At 43.7% G+C, this 27058-nt stretch overlaps 1 protein-coding gene across 2 annotated transcripts in view; it reads right to left on the reverse strand.

The window, feature by feature from the left end:
• GRID1 (glutamate ionotropic receptor delta type subunit 1) overlaps positions 1 to 27058 on the reverse strand; it is a 784539-nt gene that overhangs the window by 434294 nt on the left and 323187 nt on the right. The window lies entirely within an intron of this gene.

Genomic DNA, 27058 nt, shown 5'->3' on the forward strand with positions numbered 1-27058 from the left:
CCCTCAGCTTCTCAGACCATAGGCTGAGCTAGGCCTCCCCAGAAGATTTGGAGAACTTCACCCTCAGGTGTGTCTGCAAAGGGTTTAGTAGCTCTTAGTCAGCTGAGGGTGAGCTGCAGCCTGGGTCCCAGGCTGACTACAGCAGCCCCATCCAAAAGAAGTAGAACGCAAGATGCATATTCAATTTAAAATTGTCTAGCATCCACTATAAAACGGTAAAAAGAAACCGATTAATACCACACACTTTACTTAGCCCAATATGTCTAAAATATTATCATTTCAACATGTAATCAATATAAAAACTATTAATAAGATATTTCACATTCATATGAAGTCTTCTAAACCAGTGTGTATTGTACATTTACAGCACATCTTAATCCAAATGCTAAATTTTCATCAGAAATACTTGATCTGATTTTATATTTTATAAAATATATCTTTAGAAGATCCACATAATCAAGTTGTTCCAAACATACTTAAAATTTTTTCTAATACTTGAATCAAGTGTCAGTTTTTAAATTTAAACTAATTTCAATTCCATATTATTAAAATTTAGGTGCTCAGTAGTACCGGCCCCATTTCAAGCCCTCAATGACCACCTGTGTCTGTTGGCTCCTGTGTCGGACAGTGCCGGGCCACAGGGCGAGGCCAGGGAGGTCCCCTGGTCAGCCATGCTGCCTCCTGCCCATGAGGGTCATTAGCCCCAAACCCCAAAGTCAATTAAAGGATTAAAAAAAAAAAAAAAAAAAACAGGGCAGTTCTGATGCTCTTTTTTTCCCAAGGTCTCTGTGAGGGGCTAGCTCAAGGCCGCTAATCTACTGGGGAATGGAAGGCATCAAAAATTCCTTTTTTGGCCAGGTACAGTGGCTCACACCTGTAATCCCAGCACTTTGGGAGGCCAAGGAGGGCAGATCACCCAAGGTTAGGAGTTTGAGACCAGCCTGGCCAACATAGTGAAACCCTGTCTCTACTAAAAATACAAAAATTAACCAGGCATGGTGGCAGGCGCCTGTAATTCCAGCTACTCTGGAGGCTGAGGCCGAAGAACTGCTTGAACCCAGGAGGAGGAGGTTGCAGTGAGCCAAGATTGCACCACTGCACTCCAGCCTGGGTGACAGAACAAGACTCCATCTCAAAAAAAAAAAAAAGATTAAAAAAATTCATTTTTTAAGACCTGCAAGATTATTGAGAGACCAGCACCCAAACAAGGGTCATATGTTGGGGGGCCACAAGGATATTGTAATCACTGCCTCCTGGGCAGAGTGACTGCAGCTCTCCCAGCCTCCAAACCTCAGCCCAGGGTGCTTGGAGGTCCCAGTACCTCCTCACACTGCCACCTCCCACTCTGTCCTCAGGGGTTCCCAGCTTGGAGAAAGAGAGGCCATGCTGAGGGATGCAGTAATGAGACCCAGCCCCTTTCCGCACTAAGATCTGACCTAGTCCAAAGGTGAAATGTATGTCCCAAGAAAGACTGAGAAAACTAATCGAGGCAGAATAACAGTCATCAGTGCAATCCACACCAGCAACCAATATGGCCTGCAGGCTCTCTGTGTCCTGTGCTTCACTGTAAGCCCTTACATCCTTGAATTCTCACAACTCCATAAGCTAAATACTAATCTGAACCCACTTTCAAAGGGTACCCTTGAATTCCTGCTGCCTTTGCCCATCCCGTCTCCACTGGCTCAGTCCCTCAGTCCAGTTTTCCCTCTAAACCTTCTCTCAGCAACCTGCTCCATGCCCACTGCTTCTCCAGGTCCCTGTCCAGACCCCTCTCTTGAACACCATTTCTTTATTATCCACTGCTTGCTGACAATACCTGCACGCATAAACCGCACCAATGCTACACACCCAGAATGCCCAAGGCCAGACTCAGTACCTCGCCCTGGCCAAGCACATTCTTCTTCCTGACTTCTTATGCTTCCTGAATCATGTATGATTTACACAGCCACACATGCAAGAACCCAGACTCTGTCTTATATCTCACTGGTCTCCTACCTCTCTAAGTTCAATTGCATCTATTCCCTTCAGATGAATCGAGTAAGTTCCCTTTCTGTCCCAGCACTACACATGACAGGGGCTTCACCATCTCTCACTGAGGCTGCAGCAAATAAACAGACAAGTACACAAAAATAATAATCATCATCACAGTCATGTCTGTATGCCTAGCACATGAGTGAGTACTCATTAATTATGTTAAATTAATGCCTTCCTCTTCTTCCTCTTCATTCTCTCCTCTACAGTGCCTCTGAACCAAGGCCAGCCACTTATGTCTCCAGATGCTGAGGATGGAACAAGAGCTGTCAGATTTCCCTAGTCAAGGGCCCCATGAGCCATGACCTGGGCTGGAACGGGCATTCCGGAATGAGATCACCCAGTTTACAAATGAGTATGCAGAGACGGCCAGACCTGGTTAGCATCCCACAAAATAACTTGCTTATTTCTTCTTTCCCATTCTTCTTCTGCTATCCCCCAGCCGTCTAGTACAAACGACCCATTTAAACACCTCAGAAGTGACTATGAGAAGCAGGATAATAAGGTAGCCAGCCCCCAGTTCCCCAAGTAGCAATCACGGTGTGTAGGATAGAGTGCAGGGGCCTCTCTGTCGCTCTCATCTGTCACACATCAAGTGAGAAAAGATCTATTTTTTCCCCAGGCAGCATGCCTACAACTTCAATTGGCCTAAAATAAGCTTGGCTAAATTTGCTTGTGAGATGCTCTAAATGGTACACCGTGATCCATGCAAAGTCACTGCGAGGAGCCTCACCACGACGTGGATGGCGCCGGGGCTCCACGAGATGAGCAGATTTGAGCCAGGTGAGGGCTCCTCCCAAAAGTTAGTTTCCCTGGTTCTGAGCCCCACCTCTCCGGCTGGCTGCAACCCAGACTTGCTTCTGTCCACAGCTCTGCTTCCCAGCAGCCTCACAGTTAGCCGGTTGGGCAGAGCCTCTCCTCCCTGCCCCTGGTGGTTTCCTGTCCCATCACTCACTTCTGGTTCAGCATGCAAGGGTCTTTCTGCCCCCGGCCCAGGGAAACAGTGGGTGGGTATTCCCACCCCTATCTGCCAAAAAAACACCCAAACAGGGAAAACATCCACAGAATAGATGAGATGAGGCCAGGCATCCTAGGATGTCATCTGGGCCCCAGGAGTCTTTATACCAGGCTGATTCCAGGAAAGCTAGTCTGAGCAGTTTGCAATATCAGTCCCAATGTTAGTCTCCCAACCGCACCAGTGGTTTGAAACTGCCATAAACAGGAATCATGTGATAAGAGGCTCAAAATGCAGCAACACGTCCCCACGTGGCCAGAATTATTTGCAAGGAAGCAGCCCTGATGGAGAAGTCAGTCCACAGAGGTTGGACTCAAATCCTGGCCCCCTCTCACCAGCTCTGTGACCCGGACACATGGCTTCCCCTGGCTGAGCTGCAGACCATGAATAGTAATAGTACCAAGTCTTCCTTTTGGGAGCACTAGGTAATAAAATGCACGTAAATGTAGTGATTATGGTGGTTTGCTCATTTCTGAAGCATTGTCCTGCCATCAACACTACACACCCTAAGTGCAGAGACCAGGTCATGAATACGAGTGATTCCAATGAGAGTGACTTGACTCACTTGACTCCTCACTTCCTATTACAAGTAGCCTTATTAGAATTGGCTTCCCCCTTGTAGCTTTCCTACGATGGTAGTCACAATCAAGGGGTTCCACCAATTGGGAGCACATTCTATGTACCACGTGCTTTCCAAATGCTGTCATTTCTACCCCAACCACAACCCTAGAACAGGAGCCATTATCCACCCGGTTTACAAATAAGAAAACAGACTCAGAGAGGGTGGATGTTTCCTTCAGGTGTCATACATATAGTAAGTGGCAGGGCTGAATTTTGAACCCGAAGCAGAACCTGATATCTGTGCCCTGCACTGTGTATACAAGTGGACATCGTGCAGCTCAGCCAGGGTGAGACTTCAGCCTGGACAGTGGGACTTCTCACTGTGAATAGATAATCAACCCAGTTTGGGGACCTGGAATAATGCCTCTGGCCCAGTCACTCCCCTAGAACTCCAGTAAAATTGAATTTTGAGCCTGCAAAATTGAAAAACAGACCTCTGTTCTGAGGAACTTACCTCTAAGCCCTGTGCCTCAGGGTATAGTCCTTCTGTGCCCTGGGGCAGGGAAGCAGCCTCCTTCCAAGGCCACACTACCCTCTGGCTTGCTCCTACAGCAAGACCTTCACTGGCACTCCCCTCAAGGCCCAAGGGGGTGTGGCTAACATGCACAACACAAACCCATCCAATCCCGGAGTTTTTATGACAATTCGCTCCAACTAACATATGTGCAACATCTATATTATTGCATAATTTATATACATTTCACACTATTTGTGTGGGATATGAATGCCACACCACAAACTACTTGCATATAGATGGAGGGTTATAAACATATGCTTGTATTTGATGAGTAATATCTGAAACACACACACATACATATTGCTCTTACAAGCGCAGAAATGCTTGCTTTCTGCCACAACTTCAAGTGCACAGTGATCCTCTAACAGTTTGTTAATTTTCCAAATTTACAATACTGAATTGTCCATTTCTGAACATATAAATGATTTTCAACTGCTTGATGAGCTGTGGTTGCCAAGTATCAGAGGAACGGAGGATGAGGGTTTCAAGCAGCTTTACTTCAGAGAAGCTAGGAGTCAGGCTCGCTCTTGTTGAAATCTCCACTGGTGCTGCCTGTCAAAGAGAAAGCCATTCCTTCTATACAGTTTGCCATCTACAACCAAGTCAACTACGTCAGTGACAAAAACCTAATATTTACTTAACAAACACACACTCAGCTTCTATTCTTTGCCAGACACTGTACTCAGCATAGGGGACCCAGAATTGAATCTAACTGGTGAGAAGCAGCCCAGACCTACCCTGGAGCCAGCACATAGTAAATGCTCATTAAACAACAGTGGCTGTGCTGGGTGACGAGAGACTGGTGCTTATGGTGGCAGGTCCAGCCCTCATGTGGAGACGTGTGGGGTGTGAATCCCAGCTCAGCACCTGCTGCCTGGGACTGGAGAAAATGCATGACATGCTCTCAGCCTCTGTTCCTGGCCTGTAAAGCAGGAGAGCACCACTCTCACACCTGCTGTGAAGACAAAGAAACAACCTATCTAAAGCGTTCTGGGCTAAGTCTGGCCCACAGTGGGGCCATGGGAGGCAGGACAAAGAGCTCCACTCAGAAGGAGCAGCCTGTCTTGAGGGTCTCCTGGAGTAAAATCCCAGACTTCTCTATCTGATTATTTTCTAATTATGGTAAAATACACATGACATAAAATCCACAATTGTAGTCATTTAAAGTATAAGATGCCATAGATTTAATACATCAACAGTGTCTAGTTCTGGAATATTTTTGTCATCCCAAAGGAAAAGCTTGTATCCATTAGCAGTCACTCTCCATTTTCCTTTCTCCCCAGCCCCTGCAACCACTCACTGCTCTCTGTCTCCATGGATTTGCCTGTTCTGGACATTTCATATGAATGCAGTCATGGGATAGTGGTCCTTTTTTGCCTGGTTTCTTTCACTTAGAATAGTGTGTTCAAGTTTTATCCAAGCTGTAACATGTGTCAGAACTGCATTCCTTCTCAGGGCTAAATACTATTCCATTGTATGGATATGCCACATTCTATTTATCCATTCAGCAGTCGATAAACGTTTGAATGGCTTCCATTTTTTGGCTGTTGTGAACACTGCTGCTATGAAACCCTTATCTGATTTTAGTGGCTGAGACAGCTTTAGTTCCAGTTTTTCACGTGTTATATTCCTGAACTCAGATCATCATATCCTGCTTAGGGAGTCTGGAGCTGCTTCTCCCAAGGTCCATTTGAGACCAAGTTTCCTTCAGGAAAAGCCAGAGCTGACGGCTTCCAGTCACACACGTTGTTTGCCTTTGTTTTGCCTACACATCAGACACCTTGTTTCCTCAGCTCAGGTTTCCTAATTGATTTATTGGCATAAAATCAACACTCACATTATCACAATAGTCATTACAGAAACTGCTCATCATTAACCTATACCTATTACCATCATGAATTTCTCATTGGCTGTATATAAACAAGAGAATAAACATTGAGTGAACACTGGGTTTGTACCAGGCTCTGTGCTGGCTCCTTTATGGATGTCATCTGACTAACCCTTCTAACCACTCTTGGAGTTAAGAGTTAATATCCCGTGATATATGGATGAGAAAATTCAGGCTTAAAGAGGTGAAGGGACTCTTCTCAAATTACACATCTCACAAGACGCTGAGATGCCATTCACCCGCCAGGCGTGTGTGGCTACAAAGCTGCCTCCTGCATTTCCAACCAATACCTCCTTGACCAATAATTACGAGCAAGGAGCCTCCTAGCCTGCTCCCACTGCATCTATATACTGCCCCATCAAACTGCACACCACAGCAGCTGTGCAAGTAATCAAAGCTTCCATCCTTATATGCTCTTTGGGGGCAACTCTGCCCCTTTCATTCTGGGAAGGTTATGGAATTTTATATATACATCAAGGCTATGGAATTAAGGTCCTAGGCCATGGGATTAGAAGCCAGGGTCACTGGTATGGACTGATTTACTGTCTGACTTCAGGTGAGTCAGTCCACTGAACTGCACTGGTCCTGATCTTCCAACAACAAAACAGGTATCTGTTGTCTACCCTGGAATGTTCTAGAAATTATGAGAACTATCTTTAGATATTGGAATCTTTAAATATTCATGTGCACATTCACAAGCTCAAAACCAGAGAAGGGGGGAGCATGTGATGCTCAGTCTTTACCAGAGATGACTTGCTCAGGACAGCCAGGGCTCCTCTCAGCATACCTCTTAGCCAGTGCCCAGGGCCCTAGAGTATCCACCCTTCTCTCTGAAAAGCCACCTGGTAGGAGGGACTGTGGGAAAGAGCCATTTTCATCTCAAATGACAGGTTTGTAACTAAATAAAAATTGTGTCATCATAAGCAAAATATTTATACTTAAAAAAAAAAAAAATCTCCCAGGTCTTCCAGTAGACTTCCAAATTGTGATTATCTCAACAGAGGCAGAAAAGGCCTTCGACAAAATTCAACAGCTCTTCATGCTAAAAACTCTCAATAAACTAGGTATTGATGGAATGTATCTCAAAATAATAAGAGCTATTTATGACAAACCTACAGCCAATATCATACTGAATGGGCAAAAACTGGAAGCACTCCCTTTGAAAACGGGCACAAGACAGGGATGCCCTCTCTCACCACTCCTGTTCAACATAGTGTTGGAAGTTCTGGCCAGGGCAATCAGGCAAGAGAAAGAAATAAAGGGTATTCAATTAGGAAAAGAGGAAGTCGAATTGTCCCTGTCTGCAGATGACATGACTGTATATTTAGAAAACCCCATCATCTCAGCCCAAAATCTCCTTAAGCTGATAAGCAACTTCAGCAAAGTCTCAGGATACAAAATCAATGGGCAAAAATCACAAGCATTCCTATACACCAATAACAGACAAACAGAGAGCCAAATCATGAGTGAACTCCCATTCACAATTGCCTCAAAGAGAATAAAATACCTAAGAATCCAACTTACAAGGGATGTGAAGGACCTCTTCAAGGAGAACTACAAACCACTGCTCAATGAAATAAAAGAGGACACAAACAAATGGAAGAACATTCCATGAATACGAAGAATCAATATCATGAAAATGGCCATACTGCCCAACGTAATTTATAGATTTGATGCCATTCCCATCAAGCTACCAATGACTTTCTTCACAGAATTGGAAAAAACTACTTTAAAGTTCATATGGAACCAAAAAAGAGCCCGCATTGCCAAGACAATCCTAAGTCAAAAGAACAAAGCTAGAGGCATCACGCTACCTAACTCTGAACTATACTACAAGGCTACAGTAACCAAAACAGCATGGTACTGGTGCCAAAATAGAGATATAGACCAATGGAACAGAACAGAGCCCTCAGAAATAATACCACACATCTACAGCCATCTGATCTTTGACAAACCTGACAAAAACAAGAAATGGGGAAAGGATTCCCTATTTAATAAATCGTGCTGGGAAAACTGGCTAGCCATATGTAGAAAGCGGAAACTCGATCCCTTCCTTACACCTTATACAAAACTTAATTCAAGATAGATTAAAGACTTAAATGTTAGACCTAAAACCATAGAAACCCTAGAAGAAAACCTAGACAATACCATTCAGGACATAGGCATGGGCAAGGACCTCATGTCTAAAGCACCAAAAGCAATGGCAACAAAAGCCAAAATTGACAAATGGGATCTAATTAAACTAAAGAGCTTCTGCACAGCAAAAGAAATTACCATCAGAGTGAACAGGCAACCTACAGAGTAGGAAAAAATCTTTGCAATCTGCCCATCTGACAAAGGGCTAATATCCCAAATCTACAAAGAACTCAAACAAATTTATAAGAAAAAAACAACCCCATCAAAAAGTGGGCAAAGGATATGAACAGACACTTCTCAAAAGAAGACATTTATGCAGCCAACAGACACATGAAAAAATTCTCATTATCATTGGCCATTAGAGAAATGCAAATGAAAATCACAATGAGATACCATCTCACACCAGTTAGAATGGCGGTCATTAAAAAGTCAGGAAACAACAGGTGCTGGAGAGGATGTGGAGAAATAGGAACACTTTTACACTGTTGGAAGGACTATAAACTAGTTCAACCGTTGTGGAGCATAGTGTGGTGATTCCTCAAGGATCTAGAGCTAGAAATACCATTTGACCTAGCCATCCCATTAGTCGGTATATACCCAAAGGATTAGAAATCATGCTGCTATAAAGACACATGCACACATATGTTTATTGCAGCACTGTTCACAATAGCAAAGACTTGGAACCAACTCAAATGTCCATCAGTGATAGACTGGATTAAGAAAATGTGGCACATATACACTATGGGATACTATGCAGCCATAAAAAAGATGAGTTCATGTCCTTTGTAGGGACATGGATGAAGCTGGAAACCATCATTCTCAGCAAACTATCGCAAGGATAAAAAACCAAACACCACATATTCTCACTCACAGGTGGGAATTGAACAATGAGAACACTTGGACACAGGAAGGGGAATATCACACACTGGGGCCTGTCATGGGGGTGGGGGAGAGGGGAAGGATAGCATTAGGAAATATACCTAATGAAAATGACAAGTTAATGGGTGCAGCACACCAACATGGCAGATGTATACATAGGGAACAAGCCTGCACATTGTGCACATGTACCCTAGAACTTAAAGTATAATAAAAATTAATAATAAAACAAAATAACATGTCCCAGGTCTTCCAGTAGACTTCCAAATTGTAAAATCTAAAGGTAAGAAATGTCTCATGAATTCTGAAGGGTGGGAGATAAGAAAGCTGATTGCTTTATGTTCCCCTTAGCCCTTACAGCAATCCTTCTGATACCAGTTCCCAGATCCCTTCTCCTCCCTTAAGCATCCCTCTAATACTATACTATGGCTCTCTACAGTGTCTGCATGCTGGTGAGTCCCCAGGTGTACCTGAAGCTCCAGCCTCTCCTCTCATCTTCAGCATGGTTGATCCAGCTGCCTCCTTCAACTTCTAATTGGATTTCTCAAATTTAACATTTCCAAAAACAAACTGGCTTCCACTTCCCCCTAAACCCACTCCTCTGTCCTCCTTGTCATTGTAGCAATTGGTCACACCATTCTTATAACTCAGGCCAAAAGTGATGGCACTGTCCTTGACTCTTCTCTGAAGACCCACATCCAAGCTCTAGGCAGATTTTGTCAATTCGCCTTCAAAATACATCCAAAATCTAAGAGAGGATCACCCAACTCACAGATATTTGAGAATACAAACCCATGTCTGGGCTCACCTTTAAGAGGTCTTATCTGAGATTCCTTGTGGAACAGAGTTCCATCAAAGTCAATCCAAAAGGCCTAATAATCATTCTTGTACTTTTTGCAAATAATCAGGCCAAGTATAAGACTAAAGTTTATTCTATGAACAACATGGTCCCATCATAATTTGTTTGTACCAAAAATGAGGACTGGAGAGAGAAATTATACTCCAAAGCTTATCATATATTTGTCACTAAATCCTACTCACATTAATTGTTTTTAAGCTTTTTGCCTACACTTTAGACTAACTTTGCTTATTCTTGTGAATCTAATGGTGATCTTCTGCAGCTTGAAAGAAACGAAAAGGGATAGGTAACATAGAAATCTGTATCAATATGCTAGTTCTGGGCAATTAACCTGCAAATTCTGCCAGGTAATGAAAGTGAGTAGGGTGCCCATTACCTGGAGGTTTCTTTGTTTGGGAAAATAAAACCAAGGAACTTCATAGACCCCCAAAAGGAAATTCTATATCTTGGCAAGTAAAATTTTAGATGGAAATAATCTACTATGTTACCCTTGCAGGAATTGCTATACTTACTCTACTATTTGCAGTAGAGCTATACACGGTAGCACCTTCTAACTGAAATATTGGACAGAGAGTTTCCATTGCTATAGCATTTTGCTTAATTCCTATCTTTATAGAATGGATAATAGTTACCAACAAAAAGAAATCATGAAAGTTTTACTATCAATGAGTCTACTAGAACTTCTTATTGGTTTTGGTAATATGTCACACCCTGGCTATGTAAAGAAGGTTATAAAGGAAAGAGATTTTTATATAAGAAAGGATCTTGTTTGGTAAATACTTTTCCTAAAGGGAATGGTTGGTTTAAAACAGGGATATTTAGGACAAGACAGAAGGTGTAAGCATGTCTTAGATGGCCTATGGAAGTCATGAAGGGATTAATAATTGCAGGAAAGAATTAGCAAAGGTTAACACTAAAGTTTCTCTAGCTACCCAAATACAATACCACTCATCCTACAAGTAATGTTACTTTTATATTGATGTTTCAGCTACATCTGGTGGAGGCAAACCAGTGTTACTACCCATCGGAATGACTGACAGCAATCAAACTCCAAATGGTCCTGCAGATAGAACCATGCATGGACATGCCTTTCTTCCAGCGACCCTTAGATCGACCCCAGGAGGAACCCTAGCTGCTATTCTGCACACGATGCCCGTTTTCAGCAGTAAATACACAGAAAGAGTCATCATCCAACACTCCCTAACAGCCGTTAGGGTTACCACTCCAGAGTGAGGAATGATGTAGGAGTTAAGAAGAAATCACTTAGGAAGATAGTAAGGGTATGGGAGTCCTCAGTAAGGCTTTCCTTTTTAATAAAAAGCAGCTCCAAATCATTTTCTAACAAAGAGCAGCCTGTAAAGTCAGGCTGCAGACATAGACAAGCAAGCTGGGAGCTTGCACGGGTGAATGCCAGCAGGAACTAGGGACTAGACATGTTCAAGATGGTGGCTCCATCTTCCTTCTCTTTGTCAGCCACGTGTACAGTAAGGAGTAAATAAGATGGTGCCAATCAACTGGAAAGCCCATTTGCATAAAAAGATTAGGGTGGGGTAACCAGCCTTCCTTGTGCACTATGTAAACGTCATACCTGATGGAACCAGCATGTGAGCCCTATGTAAATCAGACACCACCTCCTCAAACCTGCCTATAAAATCTGGCACATTTGCCACCAGCCAGTCCTTTCTGCTTAGAGACCCCCCCTCTCTAAAGAGAAAGCTATTTCTCTTTCTCTTTTCTTCTGCCTATTAAACTTCCACTCCTAAATGAAAAAAAAAAAAAATCCAAAATATAAAGAAAATATGGTACATATACACTAGGTAATACCATACAACCAAACAAAAGAACAAAATCATGTCTTTTGCAGCAACATGGATGCAGCTGGAGGCCATTATTCTAAGCAAATTTACGCAAAAACAGAAAACCAAATATGGCATGTTCTCACTTACAAGGGGAAACTAAATGTTGAGTACACATGGAAATAAAGATGGGAATAATAAACACTGTGGACTTCAAAATGGGGGCAGGAGGAGGAGGTCAAGGGTTGAAAAACTACCTATGGGGTACTATGTTCACTACTTAGGTGACAGGATCATTAGACACCCAAACCTCAGCATGATGCAATATACCCACGTAACAAACCTGCACGTGTACCCTCTGATTCTAAAATAACAAAAATAACAAAACAGCAAAATGCATCCAGAACCTGACTACTGTTTAGGTTTTCCACCTCTGTCCCCTCGTCAAAGCCCCCATCACCTCTTGCTTAGGTTGCTTCCACAGTGTTCTCAAAGGCCTCCTTCCTTTCCCTTCTCCCCCCATGGTCTGTTCTTCACAGCAGCTCTGCTCAAAACTCTCTAACAGTTTCCATCTTAAAGTGCATTTCGTTATACTTTTGTAATTTCTTTACAAAGTCCTACAAAGCCCTACCTGACCTGTTGCCAAGGTGTTTCTTGCATATGCCAAATACACCCCTGCTCAGAGTCTTTGTGCTGGCTGTTCCCTCTGCCTAGATGTTCTTCCCCCACGTCCCGGTGGTTCATTCTGTCACCTCCTTCAGGCCTCTCAAATGCCCCCATGTCAGAGGGGCCTTCCCTTCCCTCCCCACCTTTCTGTAATATGACCATCACCCCATTTTTCCCCTTACTCATCTTCACCATATTTATCATATATCTATGCGGTTATCTAGTCGTCACCTGTCCCGCAATGTAGGCTCCATGACAAAGGGGGCTTAGTCTGGCTGGTGGCCATCTCTCTCTGAATGTCATATACTAGGTGCTCATTAAATATCTACGAGAGGGAGGGAGAAGGAATTTTGCAAACATGAAAATTCAAGCCCAGAAACTTAAGCTTTCTCAGATTCAAACAGCTAGAAGACAGAGAAGCTGGAATAGAAGCCTGGCCCACCCAGTTCTGCAGCCTTCACTCTTTCTTCAACAATGAACTGCCTCTTTGGGCCACATTCTTTGCAAAAAATGAAATCACTGTCCTGAGTCAAGCAAAAGAGCTGGAGACAGATGTAATTTCCAAGAAAAATGTGAAAAGTAAATGTTATGGTAACAAATCGCCCATGATCTAATTATCATCATCAAACATTTCTATTAAGGGCCCATGAGCACTTGCTGCCCGGCTTGGCACACTCCTCAGAGGGAGAGGAACTAGAACAGCAGGTCATGGAAGCCCACGAGGACGAATGATGCTTCAGTCTCTGGGTCATCCAAGGGGTGGGAAGAAAACAAGAGTTGGAGAAGGCTGGGAATTGGGTGTAGATGAGATAAGAAGTGGACTTCAATTTCAAAAACACAATCAAAGTCTGCAGGGAGACCACCTGAAGCCCTTGCAGGAGGCAGCAGTCTTGCCTGCAAAAGTGTGGACTATAAGATAGCCCCAAGGAACATCCAGACAGAAAAGCACCTCTGTGTCCTCCCCATAGTCCCAGGCAGATGGGCCACCCGGAGCCCTCTCAGTTGGCCACTGGGCCTCCAGACTGGACAGGGCTCCAGGCCAGCAAGAATGTCAGCTCTCTCTCCCATCACACCCACAGAACTAGTGGCTCACTAGGGGTCCTAACAAGATGGAAATGGTAACCACTCCTACCACAGCAACAAGTGCTCAATGACCACCAAGCAGCTCCAGTGTTAAAGATGCTGGCTGTGTTCCCCCTGAGTTAGGGGAGAAGAAGGGTGCCAATCAGAGGATGTCACCCTGTGTCAGCTCATCCCCACTGACCCTGGGGCTGCCCCTATAGAAACTGAGGATTCTGTGTCTACACTTGGATTCATTAAAAAAGTCTTCAAGGGACAGTGCTATTCAAATTTACAACTTCAGAATTATAAATTAGCTTATTTTAAGTAAACTTACCCTTCAGAGTAATCAAATGGAAAGCCTACAGCTCCCGCTATGTTGTTAATATTTGATTTTTTTAATGATGTGCTAACGCAGCTAATGGCACCGAGGTAACAGATGTCCTTGTGAGTTGCCCAGAAAAAGGGAGAAATTTAATGCTGAACTGAGAGTGTTAAATTCCATGTGTGTGTGAGTATGTGTGTGTAGAATATCAAATATATAAATATTTTTAAACATGATCTGTATTTCATTTTCAAAATTAACCACAGAAAGAAAAAAATGGAGGGAAAGGCACCACAATTTACCCACCAGCTGCTAATGGCAGGCATTCTGTGAGGCCCTGCACAGACACCACCTCACTGAATCTTCCCAGAAGCCTGGTGGATTTAGCTGTCTCCATTTTGGAGGGGAGGAAAATGAAGGCTCCAAGCAGTTGCCCATAGTCACTCAGACCGTAAGTGATAGAACAAGAATTCAAATCCATTTCTGACTAGTTCCAAAGCAAACATTCTTTCTGCAATACCACACTGCTTCCCAGGAACCAGGTGAGGCTTTGCTTCCTGGTAAGGGGCCTTCCCTGGGCTCCCCTGGCACCTAGGAGGTCCCCTGTAATCATTTTATCATGTGATTACAATTACAATGATCTGTTTCCTCTTTGGCCTGCCTTATTGGAGCGTGAGAGTTTCTGAAAATAAGGGCCTTGTCTATCTTCTCCTCAGATTGTGCCTGGATGAACAGATGTATGAACAGATGGGCAGGCAAGTGGGTGGGTGGGTGGGGGGGTGGGTGGATGGATGGATGGACCTACTGATGAATGGATGCAATGAATGGATAGATCAATGGGTTGATGGATGGATGGATGGATGGATGGTGGGTGGATGGATAAGTATATAGGTACATGGAATCATTGGGGACTTACTAAATCTAAGTTCTAGGCTCCAAGGAGCACAGTCATTTGGAAAGGAGGATTTTGGGACTGGGCTGTCTTTGGGACAAGATCTCTCTCCCTGGTCAGTGTCTATAACCACCCTCTTACTAGCAGCCTTGATTTTACCTAATCAGCACTAATAGGCCTGTTATCCCTTCATCATAGCTGGGGCTGAGATTTTACCTAACAGTTCAGGGGTGGATTTCTCTGGAAAGGGAAGCTCCAACCTAACAGATGTTATTCTTATTCATAGAGCTTTCTAATCCCCTCCTTAGTCGTGCTGAATTATTTGACTCAATGATATCCTGCAGGAGTGAGTTCCCAAGGTTGATTAATAATATGTTGCCAAAAAAGGGCGTCTATTTTAAATTTGCAGCCTTTTAATTTCATTAAGTGCCCTCTTGACTCTGAAAGCATGGATGGTAGCGAGTGTGCTGTGCAGGATCCAGCTCCAGGCAGGTGCTCACAGGTCCCAGCAGAGGAGGCACTGGCCACACAAGCACCATCCACCGTGTCCAGAGTCAAAGCAGGCTGGCAGCACAGAGCAGGTTTATGAAGGGTTCCCGGAGTCCCCTCGCAGTGCAGGATTTTTTGTACATTCAATAAATATTTTATCAGTGACCACTGGTGCCAGGCCTTGGGCTAGGCACCAGGTGTGCTTTGGTGGAAAAAACAGCATGATCCAGGAGGAAGACAGATAATGAGCATTAAAGTAAATAAATAAATATGTTTATAACATAATACAGAACATAAATCTATAAATAATAATAAATAGATATAAGGCGAGATACACATGCCCAGTGAAAATAACAGGTGCTTTAAGAGAACAAAATAGTGGGGGTAAAATATGGGGAAATATCAGCACACTGGCATCATCAGACACTTAGAATAGGAGCCTCAGGCCAAAGCTTCTGAGAGCCCCCTGAAGCCCACCTCAGGTGGACTGGGGTGGTCTTTAAAAGGCAGGGCTGTGAGGACACATCACCAAAAGCATTACAATCAGTTAGAAAAAAGGGAGGGGAGGGGAGGTGACCAGCCTGGTATATGAAGAAGGAAGCCCAGAGAAACAGAAGTCACAGCACTCATGTAATGCAATTGGGGGAAAGGTGTGTAGGACCCCAGGCTCTCACCTGCTGAGCCCTGGGCAGACCAGCCCCGGGTGACTAAGACAAGTGACACCACCACTCTGAGACAGTCCGCCCTGGGCTGGGCAGACTCTCCGTGAGGCCATCAGGTACTGTCCTGGGATTTCTGGCCTTGTGTCACACATGAGTTTTCTTGGCTGGTTGCTGTGAGTTTGTCCCTGGAAAGGGAGTCCCTCTAAATGTACTGACAAAATCGAGCTTTGAGGCTATCAGTCCAAATGCCCAACCCTGCACCCTGGGAGATTTCCCAAGGAATGCTGCCATCTGTGAAGTTTTGGAAGGCAGCCGCAGGCACTGTGACCTGTTCCCCTGTTCATCTTGAGCCTGTCACCTCCAGCCCCAAGAAGGACCAGCCAAAGGTCCAGAACTGATTCGTCTGGAGGGCCAGGACACCCTCCTGTGGCCCTGTCCTGCCTCCCTGTCCCTGAAGGGCTCGGAAACAAAAGGCTTCAGTGCCACCCTGTGAGACCCTCTCACTGCAACACAGTGAACACAGTGAGAGTGTCCACCAGCTGACAAGCAGGAAGGCCCTCCACCATCCACTTGGTGAGAAAGGAGTGGACGGGGACTTCTGGCCTTACAGAGCAGGTGAGGATCGACTGAAACACACACACCTGGTGACCCAGGTAACCCAGACGCCAGCCCATGGCTTCTGCAGCCTAGAGGGAACACTGCACTCCCCCACACTCTGCCACTTCCCATTAGTGGTTAAAACAATGTAGGCTACGTTACAAATCAAAATAAGCAACAGTGCATTTCATAATTAGCCATAACTTGACAAATTAATTAGTACAACAGCACATTGTGTTCCCTGAAGCATGGCTCACTATATTTTGCTTAGAGAATATATGTCACAAATTACAGATGTGTTATTCAAAGTACTTATTCAATCAGAGTGAATTCTAAAGGTGCCCTTTTGATATCACTTTCTGGAATGGAAAAAGGGGCTCGAGGTAGCTAGAAATATCATCAAACCTGCCATCCAAGCTTTGAGTTACAAACGTACTTGCAAAGATGTATTTCTTTTCCTGGAAGGAGAACCAAGGCCATCAAGGACCAAGATCTGGCTTTGGAAAGAGTTAATCACACTTAGTTACTTGAGGTGGTGTGAAATGAGGGAATATCCGGGCCTCAAAGAGCAGGGAGCCTGATGATCAAGAACATGCAAGGCTGGAATCCTAACTGCCATCTAGCAGCTGTGTGGTGTCAGGTGAGTTTCTCATCCAGAAAAGGATATAGTAATAATAATATCCACCTTGCAGAGTTACTGTGAGGACTGATGTGCTACGTTATGCAAAGTGTTTCGACCAGGGTCTGTTCCATAGGAAGAAATCAATAAAAATTGCTACTATTATTCTAAGATACACTTCCCTTAGAAGGTTCAAGAGGTTATTGTCTTAGGAAGCCTTGAGGTTGGGGCTTAGGTGCACTACAGAGATACCCCTTTCTCCAAGGAGAGGCCTAGTATTAGCCTTGTTAGTTCAGAAACTCAGAAACTGTTTATCTTTGAGAAATAACCAAGTTCAAAGAAATGGATGCATACACCACAAAAAAAAGAGTGGGGTGGCAGTGAGAGCTATAGTCAATGGTGTGTTGGTGAATGTTTAACATCCAGCTCTCAGGTGGGCGTGGGAAGTCCTGAGTTGAGCATTTGCTGGTTTCCATGCTATAAATACTACCATTGTATGGGCTGAATGTGTTCCCCCAAAATTTATACGTTAAAGGCCTAACCCTCAGCACCTTGGAATGAAACTGTATATGGAGCTAGGATCTTTAAAGAGGTGATTAAGTTAAAATGAGGTCATTAGGGTGGGCCCTAATCCAACATGACTGGTGTCCTTATAAAAAAAGGTGATTAGGACACAGACACTCATAGGGAAGATCAGGTGAAGATATAGGGAGAAGATAGCATGTACAATCCAAGGAGAGAGGCCTCAGGAGAAACCAACCCTGCCAACACCTTGATTTTGAACTCCTAGCCTCCAGAACTGTGAGACAATAAATTCTGTTATTTAAGCCTCCTGGTCTGTGGTGCTTTGATATGGTAGCCCCAGCTCACTGATACTCCCACTGTGGCCAATTTCAAGCTACCAGTGTAATGTCTCCAAGTGATACACCATTGGAAGAGACGCATATGATTGGCTCCCATGAACAGATACAAGCCAGGTATGATTACAAACACCAGCTAAATCTGAGACTCAGGTTGAAATCTTGCATCCACCAGACATGCTACAGTCTTTTCTTGGAGGTACTGCTCCTGGGATGCTGAATCAGAAGCAAGAGGTGACTAATGGGACAAGGGGACTTAGCCAAATGCATGATCATGTGCAGAGCTGGCATGGTTGCTCATGAGCCTAAAAGCCCATTAGCTTTCAGGTGCTGTGCCCTAAAAAGGTGATGGCACTGCCAGTGAAAATACACCCTGGAAGTCCAGGAATCAAGCTCCAGGCCCCTTTGCACTGTGTTCAGACACACATGGCCAACACTGGCCTCTGAAATTCCTCTTTGTATTTTCTTCTGGGCAGACAAACCTCTACTTTTACTTCTCAGTCCTTCTAAATATCCCATAGTGTCATTTCTCTTTAACGTAACTTTGTACATATCTGTGAAGATCTATTGTGTGTTGGCTAAAGTGATGACTCGCAGAAGATGGTCTTATTTCTGATTTCCTAGTTCCTGAAGTAGGGGAGTAATCTCACAACAGCCCCCACCCTTCTCTTCAACAGGCTAAATCTATAACCCCAAGCCCTATTCCAAGCCAATGTTATCCTTGTGCTGAGCAAACCAAGCAACAAAAAAGCCCAGCCAATTTTGCTTTCCAAACAGGTCAGAAATCCACCCCTATTCTCTATCACCCCTAGGGTATATCCCTACCATCACTTCTTTCCTTTAGGTCTTGAACATCTGCCAAGACTATTCCATTGCCTCCTAGGTAACTACTTTTCTTTTATCTCCCCGCTTCCCTTCCTTCCCTCCTATGCTCAACTAGAAAGAGAATCAGAATGCAAATTGGACCTTGTCATTCCTCACTCCTAACCTCTCTGTGGTCATTTTCCCCTATTCCTCCCAACCTTGACAGTTCTGGATTTTATGACAGAACTCATGCCAATTCACCACTCTAAGAATAAATAGTTCCGCTTAAAATTCCCTTTTGGTCTCTATTGGACTATCTGGAACAGCTCCTCTTCACCGTTCAAAACTCCTTTCTGAGTTTTTCCAGTCTGTGTTAATGGATCATTATGAGGGACCACTTGCTCCCTTTCCCCATGTTTTATCCCAGATTTTAAATAAGAAATTTTACCCCTTAAATATATATTTTAAAAGCTGTTGTCCCTTCCTTCACCTTTTACAAACTTCTCTCCTTAGGAAGAGAAACGTTTTACCTGCTTGGTGAGAAGGGAAGAGTTTGACACCCACTGGCTCACCTAACTCTGGTGGTGGCCAGCAAGAGTGAGTAGAAGGGTGAGCTGAGGCCCAGGCTGCGATCCCCTAGCAGTTGACCAAACAAGGATCAGATCTACAGACAACTATCTCAACCTGTAGGGCCTAAACAATATACTTGTGGGGAAATAGTGGAAAATCCATTTTTGGTCTAAGCTCCAAAACAGGTCTTTAATCCAGCAATAAAATAGAGACGTTTCTCTCTATCTCACTTCTATGTATGCTTCTGAATTAGTGTAGAGCTCACAGAATAGTTGGGTATGAATAATTAGCCCTTGGAATCCAGAACTTGTGTGACAGGAAAAGACTAGTACATAGAGTGGTAATTATCTGTCAGCTTGTCACTTTCCCCTGTGGATCAGAAGCCCCTGAAGGAGAGGGCTGAGTCTTTTCTCCACAGAATAGGATGCACTCTGAGAAGCACTGAGTGCCTGCCACATTTCAGGTAGGGCATCTACTGTCATGGGGCCTGAAAAAGCAAGTTAAGATGGTCTCTGGAAATGGGAATTCTTATACACTGTTGATGGGAATGTAAATTAGTATAGCCATCATGAAAAATAGTATGCAGCTTCCTCAAAAACTTAAAAATAGAGGATTAGGTTCCAAGATGGCTGAATTGGAACAGCTCCAGCCTATAGCTCCCAGCGTGAGCCACACAGAAGATGGGTGATTTCTGCATTTCCAACTGAGCTTTGAAGAGAGTAGTGGTTCTCCCAGTACAGAGTTTGAGATCTGAGAACAGACAGACTGCCACCTCAAGTGGGTCCCTGACCCCTGAGTAGCCTAACTGGGAGGCACCCCCCAGTAGAGGCTGAATGACACCTCATGCAGTCGGGTGCCCTTCTGAGATGAAGCTTCCAGAGGAACAATCAGACAGCAACATTTGCCATTCTGCAATATTTGCTGTTCTGCACCCTCAGCTGGTGATACCCAGGCAAACAGGGTCTGGAGTGGACCTCCAGCAAACTCCAACAGACCTGCAGCTGAGGGTCCTAAGTGTTAGAAGGAAAACTAACAGAAAGGACATCCACACCAAAACCCCATCTGTACATCACCATCATCAAAGACTCAAAGACCAAAGACAGATAAAACCACAAAGATGGAGAGAAACCAGAGCAGAAAAGCTGAAACTTCTTAAAATCAGAGTGCCTCTTCTCCTCCAAAGGAACACAGCTCCTTGCCAGCAACAGAACAAAGCTGGATGGAGAATGACTTTGACGAGTTGAGAGAAGAAGGCTTCAGATGGTCAGTAATAACAAACTTCTCCGAGCTAAAGGAGGATGTTCGAACCCATTGCAAAGTAGCTAAAAACCTTGAAAAAATATTAGATGTATGGCTAACTAGAATAAACAGCATAGAGAAGACCTTAAATGACCTAATGGAGCTGAAAACCATGGCACGAGAACTACATGACGCATGCACAACTTCAGTAGCCAATTCATTCAACTGGAAGAAAGGGTATCAGTGATTGAAGATCAAATGAATGAAATGAAGCAAGAAGAGAAGTTTAGAGAAAAAAGTAAAAACAAATGAACAAAGTTTCCGAGAAATACGGGACTATGTGAAAAGACTAAATCTACGTCTGATTGGTGAACCTGAAGGTGACAGGGAGAATGGAATCAAGTTGGAAAACACTCTTCAGGATATTATCCAGGAGAACTTCCCGAACCTAACAAGGCAGGCCAACATTCAAATTCAGGAAATACAGAGAACGCCACAAAGGTACTCCTCAAGAAGAGACATAATTGTCCAAGACACATAATTGTCAGATTCACCAAAGTTGAAACAAAGGAAAAAATGTTAAGGGCAGTCAGAGAGAAAGGTCGGGTTACCCACAAAGGGAAGCCCATCAGACTAACAGTGGATCTCTCAGCAGAAACTCTACAAGCCAGAAGAGAGTGGGGGCCAATATTCAACATTTTTAAGAAAAGAATTTTCAACCCAGAATTTCATATCCAGCCAAACTAAGCTTCATAAGTGAAGGAGAAATAAAATCCTTTACAGATAAGCAAATGCTGAGAGATTCTGTCACCACCAGGCCTGCCTTATAAGAGCTCCTAAAGGAAGCACTAAACATGGAAAGGAACAACCAGTACCAGCCACCGCAAAAACATGCCAAAATGTAAAGACCATTGATGCTAGCAAGAAACTGCATCAACTAACAAGCAAAATAACCAGCTAACATCATAATGACAGGATCAAATTCAATTCACAATAACAATATTAACTTTAAATGTAAATGGGCTAAATCCTCCAATTAAAAGACACAGACTGGCAAATTGGATAAAGAATCAAGACCTATCAGTGTGCTGTATTCAGGAGACCCATCTCTCATGCAGAGACACATATAGGCTCAAAATAAAGGGATGGAGGAAGATCTACCAAGCAAATGGAAAGCGAAAAAAAAAGCAGGGTATGTAATCCTAGTCTCTGATAAAACAGACTTTAAACCAACAAAGATCAGAAGAGACAAAGAAAGTCATTACATACCATTACATAATGGTAAAGGGATCAATTCAACAAGAAGAACTAACTATCCTAAATATATATGCACCTAATACAGGAGCAACCCAGACTCACAAAGCAAGTCCTTAGAGACCTACAAAGAGACTTACACTCCCACACAATAATAATGGGAGGCTTTAACACCCCACTGTCACCATTAGAAAGATCAGCAAGACAGAAAGTTAACAAGGATATCCAGGAATTGAACTCACAAGCAGACCTAATAGACGTCTACAGAACTCTCCACCCCAAATTAACAGAATATACATTCATCTCAGCACCACATGGCACTTATTCCAAAAGTAATCACATAGTTGGAAGTAAAGCACTCCTCAGCAAATGTAAAAGAACAGAAATTAAAACAAACTGTCTCTCAGACCACAGAGAAATCAAACTAGAACTCAGGATTAAGAAACTCACTCAAAACCGCTCAACTACATGGAAACTGAACAACCTGTTCCTGAATGACTACTGGGTACATAATGAAATGAAGGCAGAAATAAAGATGTTCTTTGAAACCAATGGGAACAAAGACACAACATACCAGAACCTCTGGCACACATTTAAAGTAGTATGTAGAGGGAAATTTATAGCACTGAATGCCCACAAGAGAAAGCTGGAAAGATCTAAAATCAACACCCTAACATCACAATTAAAAGAACTAGAGAAGCAAGAGCAAACACATTCAAAAGCTAGCAGAAGGCAAGAAATAACTCAGATCAGAGCAGAACTGAAGGAGATAGAGACACAAAAAACCCTTCAAAAAAATCAATGAATCCAGGAGCTGGTTTTTTGAAAAGATCAACAAAATTGATAGACCGCTAGCAAGACTAATAAAGAAGAAAAGAGAGAAGAATCAAATAGATGCAATAAAAAATGATAAAGGGGATATCACCACCGATCCCACAGAAATACAAACTACCACCAGAGAATACTATAAACACCTCTGCGCAAATAAACTAGAAAACCTAGAAGAAATGGATAAATTCCTGGACACATTCACCCTTCCAAGACTAAACCAGGAAGAAGTTGAATCCCTGAATACATCAATAACAGGCTCTGAAATTGAGGCAATAATTAATAGGCTACCAACCAAAAAAAGTCCAGGACCAGATGGATTCACAGCTGAATTCTACCAGAGGTACAAAGAGGAGCTGGTACCATTCCTTCTGAAACTATTCCAATCAATAGAAAAAGAGGGAATCCTCCCTAACTCATTTTATGAGGCCAGCATCATCCTGATACCAAAGCCTGGCAGAGACACAACAAAAAAAGAGAATTTTAGACCAATATCCCTGATGAACGTTGATGCAAAAATCCTCAATAAAATACTGACAAACTGAATCCAGCAGCACATCAAAAAGTTTATCCACCACGATCAAGTGGGCTTCATCCCTGAGATGCAAGGCTAGTTCAACACATGCAAATCAATAAACGTAATCCAGCATATAAACAGAACCAAAGACAAAAACCACATGATTATCTCAATAGATGCAGAAAAGGCCTTTGACAAAATTCAACATCCCTTCATGCTAAAAACTCTCAATAAATTAGGTATTGATGGGACGTGTCTCAAAATAATAATAGCTATTTATGACAAACCCACAGCCAATATTATACTGAATGGGCAAAAACTGGAAGCATTCCCTTTGAAAACTGGCACAAGACAGGGATGCCCTCTCTCACCACTCCTATTCGACATAGTGTTGGAAGTGCTGGCCAGGACAATCAGGCAGGAGAAATAAATAAAGGGTATTCAATTAGGAAAAGAGGAAGTTAAATTGTCCCTGTTTGCAGATGACATGATTGTATATTTAGAAAACCCCATCATCTCAGCCCAAAATCTCCTTAAGCTCATTAAAAAGTTAGGAAACAACAGGTGCTGGAGAAGATGTAGAGAAATAGGAACATTTTTACACTGTTGGTGGCACTGTAAACTAGTTCAACCATTGTGGAAGACAGTGTGGTGATTCCTCAAGGATCTAGAACTAGAAATACCATTTGACCCAGCCATCCCATTAGTCGGTATATACCCAAAGGATTATAAATTATGCTACTATAAAGACACATGCACACGTATGTTTATTACGGCACTATTCACAATAGCAAAAACTTGGAACCAACCCAAATGTCCATCAATGATAGACTGGATTAAGAAAATGTGGCATATATACACCATGGAATACTATGCAGCCATAAAAAAGGATGAGTTCATGTCCTTTGTAGGAACATGGATGAAGCTGGAAACCATCATTCTCAGCAAACTATTGCAAGGACAGAAAACCAAACACCGTATGTTCTCACTCATAGGTGGGAATTGAACAACGAGAACACTTGGACACAGAACATCACACACTGGGGCCTGTCGTCGGGTAGGAGGAGGCGGGAGGGATAGCATTAGGAGATATACTTAATGTAAATGACAAGTTAATGGGTGCAGCACACCAACATGGCAGATGTACACATATATAATAAACCTGCACATTGTGCACATGTACCCTAGAACTTAAAGTATAATACTTTTTAAAAAGTGGAAAAAAAAAAAGCTTAAAAATAGATCTACTGTATGACCCAGCAATCCAACTACTGGGTATATATCCAAAGGAAATAAAATCAGTATGTTGAAGAGATGCCTGCACTCCCATGTTTATTGCTCTGCTATTCACAAAAGTCAAGATAAACTTAGTGCCCATCAATGGATGAACGGATAAAGAAAATGTGCTATATATAAAACGGAATACTATTCAGCCATAAAAATGATGAAATCTGTCATTTGTGACAACATGGATGAATCACTATGTTAAGAAAATTAGCCAGGCACAGAAAGCCAAATACCACACGATATCACTCATATCTTGAAGAAAAAAAAAAGCTCATCTCATAGAAGTTGAGAGTAGAATTGTGGTTGCCAGAGACTGAGGAGAAAGGGGCAAGGGGGAAATGGGGAGAGGTTGGCCAATGGGTACAGTGTGAAAAGGGCAAGGGGGAAATGGGGAGAGGTTGGCCAATGGGTACAGTGTTACGTTTGTTACGTTAGATAGGAGGAATAAATTCTTCTGATCCATTGCAAAGTAGGGTGACTATAGCTAACAGTAGTGCATTGTATATTTCAAATAATTAAAAGAGAATTTTGAATGTTCCCAAAACAAAGAAATGACCAGTGTTTAAGGTGATTGATATGCTAATTATCCTGATCTGATAATTACACGATGTACACAAGTGTTAAAACATCACATGGTACCCCCAAAATATGTACAATTATTATGTGTAAATGTTTTTTTAAGTTGGTCTCTGGGCTACAGGATCCAAGTGCTCAGCAGCCCAAGGTGGGGCTGTCCCCACAATGGTAGAATTCAGGTGTAGCTGCACAACCCGGCTCTCTCTGGGCTCTGCCTCCTTCCGCCTATCCTCTCCTGCTCAGTTCCTGATACTTGTCCTCTTTCCCACTCAGCCTCTCTCTCACACTTGCTTACATGTGTCATCCGAGATGTGGCTATCCATTGGTATTGAAGCTAACCACTTCACTCCACCTATTCATCCACACGAAGACCTCCCTGAGCTCCTTGGACTAGCAGTTTTTAAGGCAGGTCTGCTGACATCTGTTTCCTGCAAACCAACCCAGGGTCTGAGTGGCTGGGCAAGACCTTGAGCCCTAGTGAGGCCTCCTGGAAGGCCTGAAGTCTTGCAAACACCACAACAACAGAACAAAATGTGCATCTGCTTGCACCATTACTGCCTCCAAGGGCTCAGGGAGAAATGCAAGGGTGTTTGAGCTGCAAGTCCGTTAGCCACACCCTGTCCCATAAATCCACAAGAAAGCTGACCTTATTTAGAAATCTCCCTGGCCAGTGCTGTATATTGGGTAGAGACCTGAAAAGAGGGGACCTGCAGGTGCTGATGGATTGCTTTCCATAGTGGGGCCAGCCAGGGGATGCACCTGGAGCAGCCTGAGTATCCTGAGGAGCACGGGCTTGGAAGTCACTCTTCCTGGGTTCAAAGCCCAGTCCCCCATCATCCTAGCTAGATAACCCAGGACAGGTCCCCTGACCATCAAGCCTCGGTTTCCTAACCTGTAAAATCTGTTTCGTTGCTCAGAGCTATTACAATGTGTAAGACAGAACACTAACGTCAAGTCTGCGACCCAAAAGTCACTGTGTAAACCCCAAGATTATCAGCTTTGTCATCTGAAAAGAGAAGCGTGAGTGTAGAGCTGCCTGCTGGAGCCCTGACAATTTCCACCACTTTTTGCCCACGATGTCACATGTCCCTTACCATGGATATCTGGCCTCATGCTGCCTGCTACTGAGGGCCCTGTCAGGCCTCCCACCTGGGTAGGTGAACCTTCCTCTCTTGCTGCCAGCCTTAACCTGGAGATTTATTTAAGGGGACCAATTAAAGCCAACCCTCTTGCTTAGTAGCAGCCCTTTCCCAATCACCAAGGTGAAAGAGGAACAGGTCCACCAGCTCCTCAGACAGCCCCCGCCATGCAAGGGGGAAACTGGGAGGATCTCTAGAGGTTCCTTATGAGGGCTTCAGCCAAATTCTCTAATGAAATTCAACCAGTCCTTAAAGCCACCTTCCCTCCAGAAAGATGGCTTTCTCAATCCCCCCTGGGACAGACAGGAGGTTTTTCTGTGTCTTTGGAGTCTCTCCTCAGCTGGGAGAAGTCAGCCTGGTCTGACACTCAGGCCTCTGGCCCCACAGACTCCAGGCTCACAGCCCAAGAGGATGCTGAAGAAGACTGGGAGGCTCCATGAGGGTTAGGGAAGCCTCTGGGTGCACAGTGTGGGCCACAGTACTTGGAGGAAAGAGATACCAGGAAGAGGGGCTCGACCAGGAGAGATAAAGCCCTGCCTGAGCAGAGCTCCAGGACCAAGGGGAGAGCAGGAGCTCTGTGGGTGTCAACTGGAAGCTCAGTGGTCCAAGAAGCTTCTGGAGCATGGGGACCTAGAAATAGCAGGGGGTATTGTAACACCCAAACTGTAGGCTAATAGCAAACTCAAGACCTACAGGCTACACCAAGAACTCCACAGGAACCAGGGGACCTGCCTGGAGGAGGTGGTGGCCCTGCCCTTGCTTGAATGGCCAAGCTGTGCTCAGAGCATCTTCATCTTTATCTCTGAGCATCATAGAAAGCCCAAGACGCCAACACAGAGAAAAAACTTTCTGAGAATCCATCAAGATGTCTATTCTAGCCTGGGCATGGTAGCTCACACTTGCAATCCCAGTGCTTTGGGAGGCTGAGGCAATAGC

Source organism: Papio anubis, chromosome 11, assembly GCF_008728515.1.
Source record: "Papio anubis isolate 15944 chromosome 11, Panubis1.0, whole genome shotgun sequence".
NCBI lineage: Eukaryota > Metazoa > Chordata > Mammalia > Primates > Cercopithecidae > Papio > Papio anubis.